Consider the following 18,255-nt stretch of genomic DNA (forward strand, 5'->3'; position numbering starts at 1 on the left):
CTGCTGAATTTTTTTTCAGGGGAAACACTGAAGAGACAGATCATTACGGATCTGGAGGAGCGGTATAGTGAGGAAAAGAGGGTGTTCATGCTGCTGAACAAAGCTAGTTACTTGGATCCACACTTCCATCGAAGAAGGGAACATAAACAGGAGGTGGCCTTACTGGAGGAGATGAAACAAGTGAACAGAAGCAGGAGGTGCAGATGGCCTTACTGGAGGAGATGAAACAAGTGAACAGAAGCAGGAGGTGCAGATGGCCTTACTGGAGGAGATGAAACAAGTGAACAGAAGCAGGAGGTGCAGATGGCCTTACTGGAGGAGATTAAACAAGTGAACAGAAGCAGGAGGTGCAGATGGCCTTACTGGAGGCCAACCTCATCCTTTGTTTACCTTCTCCTGTGTTGTTCTGAACGTGGCTGCACTGTATTGTACCCATTCTGCAATCTGTTAATAAAGTTTTCAATCAATCAAACTCCTCGCCGCTGTGAGATTGCGCTGTACAGGTGAAAAGATGCGACAGCTGCCTCCTCGTGTACTGGAGGGGACATGTGATGCAAGGCTTGGTCCACATTGCAGCCGACCAGTGGGAGGCATGGTCTAACAACATTCGAGACAGGGGAGGTTAGAATTGGATAATACGAAATTGGGATGGGATAAAATTTTAAAAAGGGAGAAAAAGTAGATACAAAAAAAAAGAAAGCTATTAAAATAGTCTTTGAATCTAAATATACTTTCTTTGTGTTGATTTTACATTAATTCCATGATTTTACTCAAGTAAATATCTGTTACAAGCTTCGGTCGTAAGTAGAAAAATGTGATTTTTAATCTAGATTAATTACAGAAAATTGTGAGATTAATTAGTAAAAAAAATGTAATCTATTGACAGCACTAATATATGTATATGTCTATAGCCTAAACAATTGACTACTACATTGACCAAAGATTAGGCAGCAGAGCATCCCTAATTAACTTAGGAAACGCAACAATATTGTATACAGTATTATAGTTTTAATGTTTTTAATTTTTTTTTGCTGTGGAAATATACGTTTTTAAGTTGAGACTTGTGCAGATCCCCTGGATCCTTACTATTGGAAAAAGTATGAAAAACTACTTTATTTCGACAGTGCTTCACAGTCGCACCTGGCAGATTCCCAGTATATATACCTATTTTCAATCTTTCAAAATGTTCTTATATACCCTAGTTGCTATTGCATGCATCTGTGTTTCATTACACGTATATGTACATGCTTACCAACTGTTTCGCCTGTTTTATAGCAACACTACTATCACCAACATCTAAGAAGGGAGATCCCCCCCTTGAATGGCCCTTCTAAGGTTTCTCCCCTCCACATTGCCTGTGGTGCTTTTTTCCTATTGCTAGGTTTTTGGTGAGTTTTTCCTTACCTTCGCGTGGGGTATGTCTGGGAGTGTTGCATTCATTTATTTAAAAATGTTTGGACTTCATGGTGTTTTTGTTTTTTTCTTGATTCATTGTGATGTTTCTTCTTGACTTGTTTAAAGAATACGTGTCCGGCCCATGCGGACATTAACGTGTGTTGTCGGGCCTTACAAATAAATTTGATTTGATTTAACCACAGTCTGACAGTTGGCCACTGAGCATCTCAACTGGAGCAGTTAGGTGTTTTAAGTGCCTTGCTCGAGGGCATGTCAACGATGGCTGTTGATGGAGGAGAGTGTTATTCATTCATTTCCCCAGAGTCCAGGGTATCGAACCAGCGACCTTCCGGTCGCAAGCCTGCTTCTCTAACCTTTTAGACCACTGATGTTGTGTTAAACCTTTAACCCTTTCACTAGCAAAGGGTTAACACATTGACCGCCAGCAGCGGTCCCCCCCCCCCCCACCGCAGCCAATGGTAGAAAGCACAACACGTCCCACACAGATAGCTTTGATCGCGGGAGAAAGAAATATATGAGACCAACGCAAGATTTTATATATAGTGTTCTTACCTTGTCTCTGATGTAATGCAAAAAAAAAATCCAATTATCTGAGCGCCATTCCAGTTATCCACAGCGATCCTGTCCCCGACATTACCGAGCGTTACACATGAACTGGCGGGTGGGGTTAGTGTTCCATGCCATCGTTGTAAAGGCCTGCCTCGCATGAGTATTTAAACCCCGCCCCCACGGCTCAGATCGGCTCAGAAAACACACCAGACCATTTCCAATGGAGCACAATAGCTCCGCAAGGCAGTAGAGGGCGGTGTTGACCGTCTGCCAGCTCATACAGGGTCTGCAGAGGCTGCAGCCATGAATTATGATTAGATATAGCGGATAAACGAAATAACGATCCCAAAAATGTGTTAACTCGTTGGCGCTGGACGCATGGCGGGCAATAATGAGTTAACTCGTTCTTGGCGCAGATTGTGTTAAAGGTGACATGCATTATAAATGTCTTTTTTTTTTTGTCTAGCATTATATTATAGTAATAGGAGTTAGTATCAATTAGGCTTGGGCGGTATAATTTTTTTCATACCGTCATACTCTGCTGACATAATACCCCGGTATACGGTATATGACGGCATGACTTTCATTTTCATCAGCGGGGGGGGGGGGGGGGGGCAACCCGTGTTACCAAGTAAACAAATCACGGAACGATTGCCAGTTAGCCCGCAGCATCCTAGTGCTAGTAACGTTAGCTCTCAGAACGGTAGCAGTTAGCCCGCAGCATCCTAGTACTGCTAACGTTAGCTTTCAGAACGGTAGCAGTTCGCCCACAGCATCCTAGTGCTAGTAACGTTAGCTCTCAGAACGGTAGCAGTTAGCCCGCAGCATCCTAGTACTGCTAACATTAGCTTCCAGAACGGTAGCAGTTTGCCCGCAGCATCCTAGTGCTAGTAACGTTAGCTCTCAGAACGGTAGCAGTTCGCCCGCAGCATCCTAGTACTGTTAACGTTAGCTCTCAGAACGGTAGCAGTTCGCCCGCAGCATCCTAGTGCTAGTAACGTTAGCTCTCAGAACGGTAGCAGTTCGCCCGCAGCATCCTAGTGCTAGTAACGTTAGCTCTCAGAATGGTAGCAGTTAGCCCGCAGCATCCTAGTACTGCTAACGTTAGCTCTCAGAACGGTAGCAGTTAGCCCGCAGCAATGGCGCAGCATCCTAGTACTGCTAACGTTAGCTCTCAGAACGGTAGCAGTTAGCCCGCAGCATCCTAGTACTGCTAACGTTACCTCTCAGAACGGTAGCAGTTCGCCCGCAGCATCCAGTACTGCTAACATTAGCTCTCAGAACGGTAGCCACTAGCCAGTTAGCCCGCAGCACCAGCAACGGTAAGCGTGTCTCATTTAATTTCCACCACTGAAGCGGGTTTTCCCCTATCGATTGCGTCCTCCTGTGTGTAGACAACCAGCTCTGCGTGTGCTCGCTCCACTACAGTGAGGACTGTGTGTGCACTACAACCAATGCCGTCCCTGTCAAAACTCCGTTTCAGTGTAATAGAAACTGAAACGCATCTGTGATTTTGACTGTATTGATTTTCAATACCGTCGGGATTTCTAAATACCCTGGTATACCGTCATACCGCCCAAGCCTAGTATCAATGTGTTTGTGTCTCTAAATACCATATTGGCGGATTGCCGTCATTCAGGTCATTCATTTCCTGGTCGAAAAAAATCAGGTAATCAGGTGAGGATGGAGCGGATAGTGATCCGATTGGCTCTGTGGTTGTAGCGCACCAAACGGGGTTTGACAGAGAGAGAGAGGGAGAATCAGATAGACCCTCGCGACAGAGCACACATACACACACGCGTGTCGCGCTGTCGTCTCTCGGTCTGTCTCTCTCCCCCTCTCTATCTCTCTCTCGATTCGGGAACATAACCGAAACGCCCCGTCTATAGCTGTACTAGGCAGCGCACGGCACAGTGGAAGACTTCCTCAAACGGGAGAGGGAGAGAGAAAGAGAACGGGACCTGCAGCTGTAGCTCGCAGCTGTGTTTACACAGTGCTCTCTCTCTCTGTCTGCCACTCGCAGACTGTGTGGATGACTGTCACTGAAAGTGCTTATGGGCGGAGCCCAGCCAATAACAGGCTGAAATCTTGAGGCTGGAAAATGATGCTTTTGAGTACTCCATTAGAAATATAAAACAATGATTTTTTTTTTTTTGTAAAATTGCCCAAATAGTGCTAGGAATAGCAATGCAGGTCCCCTGTGACAATCGCTGTAACAAGGGCTACTTTGCTGACTGTTGTACTTGAAATCACTTGCAGTGCATAGAGTCACTAAGCTCTGATGGGCGACAGAGCAGCGCTGACTGGGAATAAAATGTTGTATGGTTGTATGTTTATTAAAGGATCCCCATTAGAGACACATGAAAGAGCCTCTAGTCTTCCTGGGGTCCTGGACAAAACAAATACAATACAAAACTAAAAATACTAATTAAAACAAAACGCATAAATAAAAAATGAATACAAATATACAAATGCACATTATAAAATCGAACATTACAGTAAAAAAAAAAGTTGCATACTTGACAAGTTTGCTCAATATAATCTTTGAAAGTAATTTTGTTATGTATTGCAGATAAGATGTTTTTCAGCAGAGCATTCCACAGTACTATTGACCTATATATGCCAGTGAGTTTAATAAAATTAGATTAGTTTTTGTTCTGATGTTACCAGAAGCGGCCCCTCTAGTGTTGGTTGTGGAACTTGGATCTCAAGGCGGGAGGAAGGATTTGAACTTGATGAAGAGAACATGATTCATACTGCCCCCTGGTGGTGGCTCATGGGACATGCACTTCTCATCTATGTCCTTTTCTCTACTCTGGAAAGATCGAGTGAACTCAGCCAAACATGTAAGGGATAATGTATAGGTACGAGGTTATTGTCGCAAAATAATTGACCGACACGTAGTTTAAAATACCGAGCCGCCTCTGCGAGGTGTTTTAAACGTCAGTGTTGCGAAGGATCAGATTAAACCGAATATATATATTTATTGATTGATATATATTGCATAATATTTGTATATCGTTTGATATCCCTTGTGTATTCCTTGTATATATACACGGAATATCCCTTTAACCTAGTACAGACCATAATATTTCGTTCTCCTATTGGACAGCGGTCCCTTAGGCGCCATTGCCATACCCCCAAGGTCTGGTTCAAAGTCACCGCCAAAGACTTGCCTGGACATGAACGGCTCTGCGCAAGGATATGAGACAGGAATAAAGCTGGTACTAGTTTGTTCACCTAACGTATAAATATGGCGCAGGTGAATACAGAAGTTAAGTTACCCAATAAGTTGAAGCCTCACCCGAGTTCGACCTATTCTATTAATTCAGTAATAGTCTATTTATGTATAGTGTATCGTGCGGCTACCGTTCTACAGTGACCAGCATCACCAACGTTTCCTCATACCAGCTAGTGTGCTTATCCAGGCTGGGCTGCTTACCCTGGCGCTTTCACCCGAGGAGCCCTAGACGAGGACCGTGTGGATCATGTACACTGGATAACCTACCGACGACTGCATAGCCCTTTTCGGCTGGATTATATTTGCTTTTGGTCCTGTAATTGATGGAGCGGAGAATCGCCTACACCCACAATTGTGTGGGATTTACCCTGTGAGGAGCAACGTCGAGCCCGCCTCTCAGAAGCCTGAGGCTGGCTAGCTTTCTTCCATGCGGAGCTGCATGCTACGGAGAACAGCTGTATTCGTCTGCGGATCAAGAGATTATTGCACCGTCTCCTGTACTTGGAGTCTCTTTATCATCGTTGACCCAGACTCTACTACCGACAAATCCTCTCCCCTTGCTGGCTTACGACCGGAGGGACCCTACCAGTATCTCCCGCTATCTTACTAGAGTACCATAGATATAATTCCTAAGATTCAGGTTGTATTATTATCTCCTGCATAATATGAGAATGGACATACGTTATTGATTTGCCTACGCACATTCCTTTGCCTTATAAGCGCATCCAAAGTAAAGTATATTATGTACTATCATTGCTGCTAATAAATACTTAAACCCAGTTTTGTGTGGAACCGAGTCATTGTGGGAAGTGTTCATCATAAGATACCTGTGTACTGTATGGCCAGTAGTAATGTACATAAGACAGTAGTGGTTTAATGATACCATACTTATTAATACAGTCAGGGAATTGTACCCCTCAGTTACAATTGGTCCTTCGAGCCGGAGGGTAACTAGCGTAATATTAATATAGTGGTATTAATATTGACATGGCCAATGATGAACACTCCACAAACGGTTCTCCTAAAATAGATCGCCCGCAGCGTAGACGGCAGACACCTCAGTACTTAGAGGATTACGTTGCCAGTATACTACCTAGCTTTCTACAGACGTTAAACGCGGAAAAAGTAGATAGTAAAATTATGTCCGACCCTACCGACCAGGCTACCCCGCCAGTAGAGACCCTAGTTGGTTCTAACGTAACTGACCAAGCTCACGGTGGGGACCAGGAGGGACCTGACATGACTTTACCCCCCGCCAAGACCGAAGAAGTAGTCCCCGGAGAGCTCCAGGATAAAGAAAGCCCTCCAGGGATGGAACCCGACCCACCACAAGAAGGGACGCGCACCCCGGAGATGGATCTCCTCGATACGCGACAGGAGAACGGATCTCCAACGAGTACTACCAGGAGCAGATCACCTCAACCAGCGTCTTCCCCCAGCGAGGCAGACAAGACGCTGGCGCAGGCCTTTATCGCCAGCCTGGCAGCCTCAACCGAGCGCGATCGACTCCAAGCACAGGCGCTTAGCGAGCGCGAACATTCTTCCATGGAAAGAGAGCGCCTTCAAGCGCAGCAACGGAGTGACGAAGACCGCATACGCCTAGAGATTAGACGCCTCCAGACGTAAGAGAATATGGGAAGAGACCGCGCCGAAGCCCAGCGCGCCGCCGCCGAAGCCCAGCGTGCCGCCGCCGGTGCCCAACGAGAAGCAGAGCGCGACCTCGCTCTCACCAAGCGCGAAGCCGAGCGCGACCGATTACAAGCGCAGATAATGGAGCAGCTGATTACCAGGGCAACCCTCCCAACCTCCGCACGGGGCTCCAGGGCCTCGTCAAGACAAGGGTCAAGGGCACCCTCCCCTACCCGATCAAGCGACCCTGAGCCCGGCGACCAGAGAGAGCCTATACCCCTCTCCGAACCCCTTCCCCGACCGGTCCAAGCGAGACCCAGCTACAGGGAAGAACCGGTCTATACCGTGGAGAGGCTAAATAGACGACTACAGGATCTAGATTACCTGCCAGAGGAAGAAGAAGAGGGAGAGGAGGAGAGTCAAGCCCAACAGCATCACAGTACTCCACAGGACCAGGAGGTCCAGTACAGCCCAGACTTTACCCCCGCGGCTCTGCGCTACAGACCCCCGACTCAATTCACGGGTGAGCTTGACGCACGACCAGCCCCGAGGAACAGCACCTGGGTACGCGGGCCTTGGTACCCAGCAGGTACCAGCCCACCACGACACGTAAGAGGAGACTCGCCTAGGAGGCCTCTCCTCCAACGCTCACCGATGTGCCAGCCATCCATGGCATCGTACCTTGGCACACCGACGTTCCCGGACTTCACACACGAGAACAGAGCACAGTACACAGAGCTACGAATGTGCTTAGAGACAATGATGTCCGATGTAGCTGATGAACCGTACAAATATGCTATCCTACTCAAGCACCTCAAGGTGCCCCGAGCGCACAATATAGCGCTGGCATATTCCACCTCTACTACCCCATACACCGCGGCTCTAGCAGCACTCGACCAAAGATATGGACGCATATGGGACTACGTAATACAAGAGATAAGGAATATTGACCGTCTACCCCCAGCCACAGACAATCGTTCACTAGATGACCTGTCTATCAAGGTACAATCCCTGGTAGGGATGCTGGGGGCGCAAAAGGAAAAGGGTATGTACGAACTGCACGCAAACTCTAATGTCGAGAGGATTTTAGAGAAGCTCCCGCCCGCCCGACAAGAGCGCTTCAGGCGGCAAAGAGACCACCGTGATCCTAACGGTCCCGAGCCATCCCTCCTAGAACTAGCCGACTTCCTGGCGAGAGAAGTCAACAGCCTACGGTTGGATACGTTCGTGCGGAGCACACCAAGCTCCAGAGAGGGACCTAGGAGAGCAAACGATGGCCGCAGACTGGTGACCGTCATGCACCAAGCAGAATCAGTACCGAGCAACAAGACCCACAGTACCCCCTCAATGAAAGAGAAGTGGAAGATTGTGTGCCCGTACTGTGAAAAGGAACACTGGCTGTCACACTGTGACACGTTCAAGAAGATGACCGCCGACGAGGTGAGTCAATGGATAAAGTCCAACCGACGCTGTTACCGATGTGCGCGCAGTCACATGGCAGCCGATTGCCGCTTAAAGAAGAGGTGTAGTCGGTGTGACGGAGCCCACTTGGACGTCCTACATGACAGTAACAGAAGAAAGCCTGCACCCTCAAGCAGCACAAAGGCAAGTGTTATGTACATTGACCCCGCCAGCAGCGGGGGCGCCCGGGTGCTCTTGAAGGTGGTCCGCGTAACATTGAGTTACGAAGACAAGGTCATGGACACCTACGCCGTCCTTGACGACGGGTCAGAGAAGACCCTTCTCCTCGCGTCCGCTGCGGCCCAGCTGGGGCTGCGGGGGAGCGAAGAAACGATGACGATTCGGACAATAAGAAGAGACCTAAAGACGATAAAGGGCGAGAATGTCTCCTTCACTATCGAAGCAAGCGGGCAGCCAGAGAGACGGTATAGGATCACAAACGCTTTCACCAGCCAAGACATAGGCCTGTCGCAGTACACCTACCCCATCGCCAAGCTGATGGATAAATATGTGCACCTGCGTCAACTACCTATACCGCTCATAGACGGTGCCACCCCGACCCTGCTGATAGGATCCGACCATGCACACCTCATCGTCCCGATGGACCGGGTCCACACTGGGCCCAGAGGCTGTCCTGCAGCAGTCGAGACCCGCCTAGGATGGACACTACAAGGCCCCCTCGCTAGGTCTCCTAACCGAACAGCAGCCACTAGCTGCCTCCACTCCAGAGTGACAGAAGAAGACACCACCCTCCTACAGCATGTCGAGAGGCTATGGACACTAGAGACAATGCCCTTTAAGAACGAAAAGAAAGACATTCGTTCCAAGGAAGACATTTATGCTATAGCCCTCCTCGAGCGGGGGACAAAGAGAGTCAAAGTCAACGGAGTGATGAGATACGCAACTCCACTCCTGAGGCGAGAGGGTATGCCTACCTTCCACGCCCCAAAAGAAGCGACGGAGCGGTATCTATTGAACACAGAGCGGCGCCTAGCCAGAGACCCCGCTCAAGCGACTGTGTACCGCGCTGAGATTGACAAGCTAATCACAGCGGGACACATAAAGAAAATTGACATTAAAGAGGCCGATCAGACGAACGAATCATGGTACGTGCCGCACCACAAAGTCCACCACAACGGCAAGGATCGTATTGTGTTCAACTGCAGCTACCAGATCGGATCACAAAATCTGAATAAAGAGCTCTTGCCCGGCCCAACACTCGGCCCCTCTCTACTAGGCGTGTTACTACGTTTCCGCCAAGACAAGGTGGCCATCAGCGGCGACATCAAAGGGATGTTCCTGCAGGTGCGACTAGTGGAGGAGGACAAGCCCCTGCTGCGGTTCTTATGGAAAGAGAGGATCGGGGACGAGCAACCATCCATCTATCAATGGGAAGTCCTCCCTTTCGGAACCACATGCAGCCCATGCTGTGCTACGTTTGCACTGCAAAAACACGTCGCAGAGGACCCAGCAGCTGATGAAGAGGTCTGACAAAGTGTAGGAAATAGTTTCTACGTGGACAACTGTCTGCAAAGCGTCTCGATGCCAGAAGAGGCCGAGGCCCTCCTACTCAAGCTCTGCGCCTCCCTGATCAAAGGTGGCTTTGATCTCCGGCAGTGGGCCAGCAGCGACCCTCAAGTATTGCGCAGCCTCTCCCCAGAGGATAAGGCAGCAAGCAGCGAGACCTGGATGGCGACGATCCCAGGATAAGCCCAAGAAATGACATTAGGACTAGTCTGGCGCTTCAAAACAGACTCGCTCCATTATAAACACACACCCCTGACCAAGGAGCAGGGAAGGTCGACTGCACTACCGACCACAAGACGGAGTGTATACAGAACACTCGGCAGACAATATGACCCGTTGGGATGTATTCTACCTTACACCACCAGTGCAAAGATGATTGTAAGAGCGTTATGGGACAAGGACCAGGGCTGGGACGACCCCATACCCGAACACCTTGCCTCCACATGGAGAGAGTGGGAGACAGAACTCAGCTCACTCCCAGGTGTCAACATACGCCGCAGCTACTTCCCACCCACAGTGAGGCCGGAGACGTGCCAGATGGACCTGCACGTCTTCAGCGACGCCTCCGAAGTAGCCTACGGTTCGGTGGCCTACTTGCGTGCCCGAGAGGAGGGAGGAGAAATACATACTGCCTTCATCCTGGCTCGCTCAAGAATAGCCCCCCGCAAGCAACAATCTATCCCGCGTCTAGAGCTCTGCGCAGCCCTAGCAGGAGCGCAACTCGCCACGTTAATCCAACGTGGAACGCCCTACCCAAAGCTGTAAAGGAATGTGGATCACTACCCACTTTCAAAACCTCTCTCAAGAGACACCTACGGGAGACTGCAATTCAACACTGGCCCCTGTAAATATCCTAACCCAACCCCCTCCAATGTACAGTCATTTACCTAGTATGGTTTTGTCAATAGTCCAATGTACAATTTTGTTTGTTTGTACAGAGTCTCCCCCCCCTCAATGAACAGTTTTGCTTGTTTATACAGTGTGCCCCCCCCCCCCCCAACCACCTCCAATGTAAATTACCCAGTATGGTTGTCAATATCCCAGTGTACCCAACCCCCCCCACCCAACCTCCTCCAATGTACAGATTCTACGTCAAATGTATATACTCCCTTTTCTTGACTCCTTCTGTATCACAAACAGTACTGTATTTGCAAATCTGGTATGTCATAAATGTATAGATGTAGCAGTACTGACTATCTGTATGTCATGTATGTCATATATGTCCTGATGAATTGAAAATGGGGGACCCTGGTGTAAACAAGACGAAAGTCTTTCTCTGGTCTGCATCCCCTTAACAATTGTGTGTATTGAGCTGTACTGTATTGTACCCATTCTGCAATATGTTAATAAAGTTTTCAATCAATCAATCAATCACGTGAACTCACCATCCCGGTGCAAAGAACAATCTTGTGGTCAGACTCCATGACCGTACTCACATGGATCCAGTCTGATTCGTGTAGATACAAGGTCTTCGTGGGAGTCAGAATCACAGAGATCCAAGATTTAACAGAAGCAGCAAGCTGGAGGTATGTGGAGACAAAACACAACCCAGCTGACGTCATCACCCGGGGAATGTCCCTGGATGACCTCACCCGTCACAATCTATATAGTGACGGGCCCGAGTTCCTCAAGCTCCCGGAAGAAGAGTGGCCTACACCCACCCCACGGGAGGCGAGTGAAGAGGAGGCAGAGAACAAGAAATCTAGGTTCTGTGGGTTGACACACACACTCGTCCCCACAGACCCCAACATAGACGACTGTTTCACCCTTGAGAGTGCGCAGCTAAAGACATTCCTGTGGCACCACCCAGAGGTTCAGCCCACTACTGACATTACTGCAGCTAACTACGAAGAAGCAGAACTTCTTCTGCTACAGCGAGCCCAGAGAGACTCGTTCCCCGACGAGCTAGACTGTCTACAGGGATCAAAGCCAGTCCCGTCAGACAGCAGATTGCTCCACTTAGCCCCTGAGAGCGACGCCCATAATCTCATCAGAGTGGGTGGTCGTCTGAGGAGAGCCCCAGACTTACCGGATGACGTCAAGTACCCGATAGTCTTGAACAGCCGACACAAGGTCACAGAGCTTATCATAAAGAAATACGGCAAGGACGTGCATCACGCCGGGGCAGAGAGAGTCTTCGCGGAGATCAGACGCCGTTATTGGATACTGCAAGGGAGAGAAGCAGTACGACGTTTCCAGCGGACTTGTCTTGTCGTAAATGGCGAGCACAGCCCAGTATACCCCGGATGGCTGACCTACCCCCCTGTCGCCTCCGACTCAGCGACAAGCCCTTTCACTCCACCGGTATGGACTGTTTCGGCCCGCTGTATGTAAAGAAAGGAAGAGGGACCGAGCTGCGCCTCGTTTATCTGCCCGCTTTACGCGTTGCGCTCTGGTGAGTTTTTGGAAACAGTTCTTTTTGGATCACCAGTTTTTTGTGTGTTTGTGAAACACTGAAGAGATCCCGTTTTTGTTATACTGTTCTCACCTATTTTTTGTGTTGGATTTACACCTTGGATTACCGTATTGTTTTTTCTCTGGACTCTGCTAACTGTGTGTATCACACCGAAGATCAAGTCACTTGGATATTTATTTGGATCAGTCACCTCTCTGTTTCTGTTGTGCGCTGGCTAACTCTGATTTCTCTCTCTCTCTCCGTTTCCACCTGGAGTGAGCTGGGAGGATCTGCAGAGCGGCTTCAGACGTCACAAGCTAATTCCTCACCACCACCTACTGGGAGAATCTGCAGAGCCGCAACAATCTTCACATGCCAGATTCCCCGTTTGTTCTATTGCTCAACCTAATTCAATCTTGTGACTCTGAGAATAAATACGCCCTTGCTTTGGCTAACTCTGAAACAACTCTCTCTGTGCCGTTGCGCTTGAGGTCGGTTACAAACCCTAACAGTTGTTGTGGCATAATTGCGAAACGTGTTTAGTCCCTTGTTTGTATGATAACAAGCCGTTTAGTTCATCGTTCAAAGTAATGGGAAAAGGGTGCTACTAAGCTCGCCATCAATCAGAAGCTAGCCACAAGACTTTCATTCACGCTCTCCAGCACAAAGCCTCCCTGCCTGGCACAACAACCACAACAGTAGGGTATATCGTCACAGCCAGGACAGTAGGCTCTACAAGTAGGCTCCCTTAAAACGCTAACGCTATTTAAAAAAAAAAATACAGTGGAGGTTAAAATAAGAATATGACTTGGCCAGAAAAAAAGTTCAGTCAGGAGAATTTTTTTTGCTTTAATCCCTGCCGTTAGCACAGGAAGTCAGCCCGGAAGACAGTTGCTGAGAAAACTGTCGGGCAAAGTGGGGTTGTTCCCGCCGTGGTTTCTCATTGTATAATGTATGGTGCTCTCCCTCAACATGCGAGTAGGGTGAGACAACACTATTCTTTAGTCCAAATAATACCCTACTTTATACTATATTATTGTCATTCGTTTAATGTAAAGTCAGTCTTACATTGGCACTGCGTTAACGTTGCATTTACCCATAATCCATTGCTGTATTAGACCCATGTGCCAGTATAACTTTTGTAAAGTAATGAAGCGCAAATGTAAAGTTAATCAATACACAATGAAACAATATCTTTATCTATATCTTTATCTATATCAACGACCACAATGGAAATAAGTCTTGACTTTTTTGTGTAGCATCCTTGATGTTTTTCTGGAATCTTGTATTTTTTTTAAACATCAAATCAAATCAAATATCACATGTCAAAACTACTTTAATAAAACAAGATTTCCGTTTTTCATTTCTACTCATTCATCCAAAACAAGACAGCAATTCTACTTCTGCATGCACCGGGAGAATTGAGCTCATAGCACAGATTTTGTTAGGGTTTGTAACCGACCTCAAGTGCAACGGCACAGAGAGAGTTGTTTCAGAGTTAGCCAAAGCAAGGGCGTATTTATTCTCAGAGTCGCAAGAAAGAATTAGGTTGAGCAACAGAACAAACGGGGAATCTGGCATGCGAAGATTGTTGCGGCTCTGCAGATTCTCCCAGTAGGTGGTGGTGAGGAATTAGCTTGTGACGTCTGAAGCCGCTCTGCAGATCCTCCCAGTATTCACTCCAGGTGGAAACGGAGAGAGAGAGAAATCCCAGTTAGCCCAGCGCACAACAGAAACAGAGAGGTGACTGATCCAAATAAATATCCAAGTGACTTGATCTTCGGTGTGATACACACAGTTAGCAGAGTCCAGATAAAAACAATACGGTAATCCAAAGTGTAAATCCAACAACAAAAAATAGGTGAGAACAGTATAACAAAAACGGGATCTCTTCGGTGTTTCACAAACACACAAAAAACTGGTGATCCAAAAAGAACTGTTTCCAAAAACTCACCAGAGCGCAACGCGTAAAGCGGGCAGATAAACGAGGCGCAGCTTCGTACGGGGAATCAGGTTCTCCACAGGGATAACTTCACGAAAGTCCTGGGGAGCAACAGACAGGGAACAGCGACGGGAAGACAGGCAAATGCAGGAGAATATTCAAAACGATCCAACATCGATATTAGGGGGAACAGGGTATATAAAGCCACAGGGCGCTGATGACAAGCTGTGACAGCTGCGGGATGAAATTGATCATTGCTCCAGAAGCGTGCGGTGGGGAGAGCACCAATCAACACGGCACCTTACGGGAAAGAAGCGTGTGGCGGGGAATGCAATTAATCAACAAAATACCTTAAAGGAAACGGAGCGTGTGGGTGGGGAGCGGACCAAACCTCACAGATTTGGAGTTGATAGAATCGACATTGCTGTTCTATACGGGGGCCCCTTCCCACGGTGTATATAGAAAGAGACAATAAACACAAAAGTAACATAGGACACAATATACAACACACAATATAAACAGTACCTACAATTAAATTAATGAATGAATTAAATAAGAGGTAAAAGAGAACTTAGTGTAAATATTCCTTAACACTTTGGCTGCCGGAGGTTAAATTCATGATATACCATCTGTTGCCAGCTCTATTTGTCTATGGATAAGTTCCCCTTCTTTGCAGGGCTATAACTTTTTTAATTCTATTGCTAAATTGCCATTATTATGGCCCATTCAAAGTCCTATATGTATTGTTCATTGTGTAGCAACGTTAAACTTTTTCATTCACATATTCATAGTAAAATATGGTCTAATGTATAAGTATGTTTTCATCTCTTTCTGCAGCTTTCTCCAGAACGTGATCTATAGCCCCAAATGCATTATATTGATGATGAAATACAGTTTGATGGCAATCGGCGCGATATAAAAGATTTCAATTGGACGTACATCTAGAAGTTTCTACGTATCATCTGATGTTGACCGGATGGGCGGGGGATCGTTTATAATTCCGTGGGCAGCGTTATATCATTCATCTAGTGTGGGTCATATGTTCATCAGAGCAGTTTATATCGAACACGTTCAAAAATAACGCTGAATCTTACCGTATCTTCCTCGCGCCGTTGGACGATCAGCGTGGTGTAGACCGTTTTCGATTATGGGATGTTTATCCTGATGAACCATTTCCAGGTTGTATAATGGTATATACGTCCAAATCATGTTGTTTATCGAGTTATTGGCAACGGATCGCTGTGTGTTGTGACGAGCTCGAGTCCCGGGACATGTACCGAGTGCCCGGAAGTGGTGTGGGTGAATAGTAGGGGTGGGACGATACATCGATCCAGATCGATATATCGATCTATTATCAATAATCAAATAGGATCGATGCCACGTAAAAAGATCGATTCATATTGCGATACTCTTATTTTCAAAAGCCGGCGACGGCGACGTCATCGCCCCGCGCCCAGTGTTGTGAAACTCTGTTTAACATCAACAGCACACAGCGTCACTAGAGCAAGACTATTGTGCCTATTCTGTGACCCAAAACATGTCCCTGCTGTTTTATTCCGCAACGGGTCCAATGCATCTAACCTGCTTTGCAATCCTTGCCACTCCATTATGCCCACGCCGCGTTAAAGATCGAAGATAACGTTACTTTAGCGACAAGCTAACAAGCTAACCCAGAGCCGAGCAAGACTATTGTGCCTATTCTGTGACCCAAAACATGTCCCTGCTGTTTTATTACGCAACGGGTCCAATGCATCTAACCTGCTTTGCAATCCTTGCCACTCCATTATGCCCACGTCGCGTTAAAGATCGAAGATAACGTTACGTTAGCGACAAGCTAACAAGCTAACCCAGAGCCGAGCAAGACTATTGTGCCTATTCTGTGACCCAAAACATGTCCCTGCTGTTTTATTCCGCAACGGGTCCAATGCATCTAACCTGCTTTGCAATCCTTGCCACTCCATTATGCCCACGTCACGTTAAAGATCGAAGATAACGTTACATTAGCGTAAGCTAATAAGCTAACCCAGAGCCATAGGCAGAGAGAAGTGGGGACTGGGAAGGAGGGTGCATTCTCGGGATAGCCCCACTAACAGGATCTGGACGTCTTTTCCAGCCAAAATACAGCTCTGTGACAGTGAATAGGATATTAATATCGAGAAAAAAAAGAAAAACAAACCAAAAACAGTGAACAGGAGGTCTATTTGTATTAAAAACAATAGATTGGTTTTCATTTAAATGTCTGGAAGAGCTCAAAAATAAAAATGTCAAATGATATTTCCATTGCCTTTTTTTTGTTGATTTAAATGTTACTGATTGTGTTAAATGGGCATATAATATCGTCTCATATCGATCGCAGGCACCTGAATCGAATCGTATCGTATCGTGGCAGACTGTGTGATATCGGATAATATCGTATCGTTGTCCAAAGAATCGATATCGTATCGTATCGTGATGAAACTGGTGATTCCCACCCCTAGTGAATAGCACATCGTCCAAGTGGCTTCCTGTTGGGCGATTGCGCCGATCGGCCACCAGATGGCGCTCTTGAACCGCTGGAGGGTTCGGTGGGGCTTTTTGGTGGGTCTCAGGCCAGCGGATGGGAAATATGAATCCGATCACAGATTTTTGAAATATTGATATCAAAGACGAGTTACGGCGTCTTCGGCACCTTGAGCATGGCGGGGAAGGACGCCTAAAAACGTCTTCTGGCAGTTAAAGTGTTAATTTGTGTCAACGTTATAAAAATCCTATTGTATTCAACAAATTAATTATGATACACCACAATGTGCCCTTTCTATCTATTCTAAATCTATGGCCTTGCGATTCCACGGCTGCGCAGTGCCGACAAGAGCAGGCGTTCCATTAGGGGTGTAACGGTACACAAAATCCACGGTTCGGTACGTACCTCGGTTTTGAAGTCACGGTTCGGTATTTTTTCGGTACAGTTTTTTTTTTATATATATAAATTATACTTTTTTTTTTGTATACAGCTACTGTTTTATATATACTGTTTTTTAGTAATAACTAGAAAGTAATGGTATTTATTCAACAACAGGTGATTGATTAATGATACTAATACAAATCTATACAATGAGTATGGGGCTGCAGCACTGCAGATATACCCTACTCCAATGATCCACACACGGACATTACACGGTGTTGCACTCGCTACCCAGTGGCTCTGCAGATATACCCTACTCGGTCTACAAGGCTCCGTTGATGTAGCATAGAGGATCTGTTGTGAATGATTTTTGCACAATAAATATTCAACATTCTCTTTTGAGACTCCGCCTCAGACTCTTATCATTTGGCACTAAAAGCTAAACATTGTCACCGATATGGCTGTCCGCAACATGTCATTAATTCTGTACGCGAGGTGGTTCAGTGACGACGACTCTAACGTGAGCTAGGTTAGCTAGCAGGAGCTACCGAGAGATGGAAAGACTAACGTTACTGGTGAAAATGTGATTTACGTTGGAATACTCCTTTGCCAACTTGCTGTACTTTGCTTGCAGGTCTGCAGCCATTATTGCTGGATTATGAAGCCAAGGTAACGTTATGGCTAAACCTTTAATGTTAGTTAATGCTAGCTTTCGGTTAGCTGTTCAATGCTAAATAACACCAGCAAGCTCCCCGTCAACACCCCTCTCTCGGGAGGATGGCATTTAAGAAAGTATCTGCTGTTAAAATGACAAACAGCATTGACACTTTAATTCACGTCGGTTAAACACACGTTTGTTTTATAATGCTCACAGCAGACCGCAGTGTTGTTGATAAATTACGTGGGGCCGGGGGGATTTAAGTTCCGCAAAAAAAGGTTGACCATACCGTTGTAATCGTACGGTGCACAGCCCGTACTGTACCGGAGGACCACATTGACGCGGTACAGTACGTATCCGCGTACCGTTACACCCCTACGTTCCATCTCCTCTACAGAAACACTGACACTTCCATTCATTTAATGCAGAGATGTACACAGCATTTCACTTTCAACCAGGTATCTGATTAATTTAATGTAGCAATTAGTAGTTCACCCAGTCCTTGGGTACATACAGGTTTTTACCAGCAGATGGCAGCGACGAGGCAGCTCAGCAG

Source organism: Notolepis coatsorum (genome assembly GCF_963971535.1).
Source record: "Notolepis coatsorum genome assembly, chromosome: 15".
In the NCBI taxonomy this organism is placed as follows: domain Eukaryota; kingdom Metazoa; phylum Chordata; class Actinopteri; order Aulopiformes; family Paralepididae; genus Notolepis; species Notolepis coatsorum.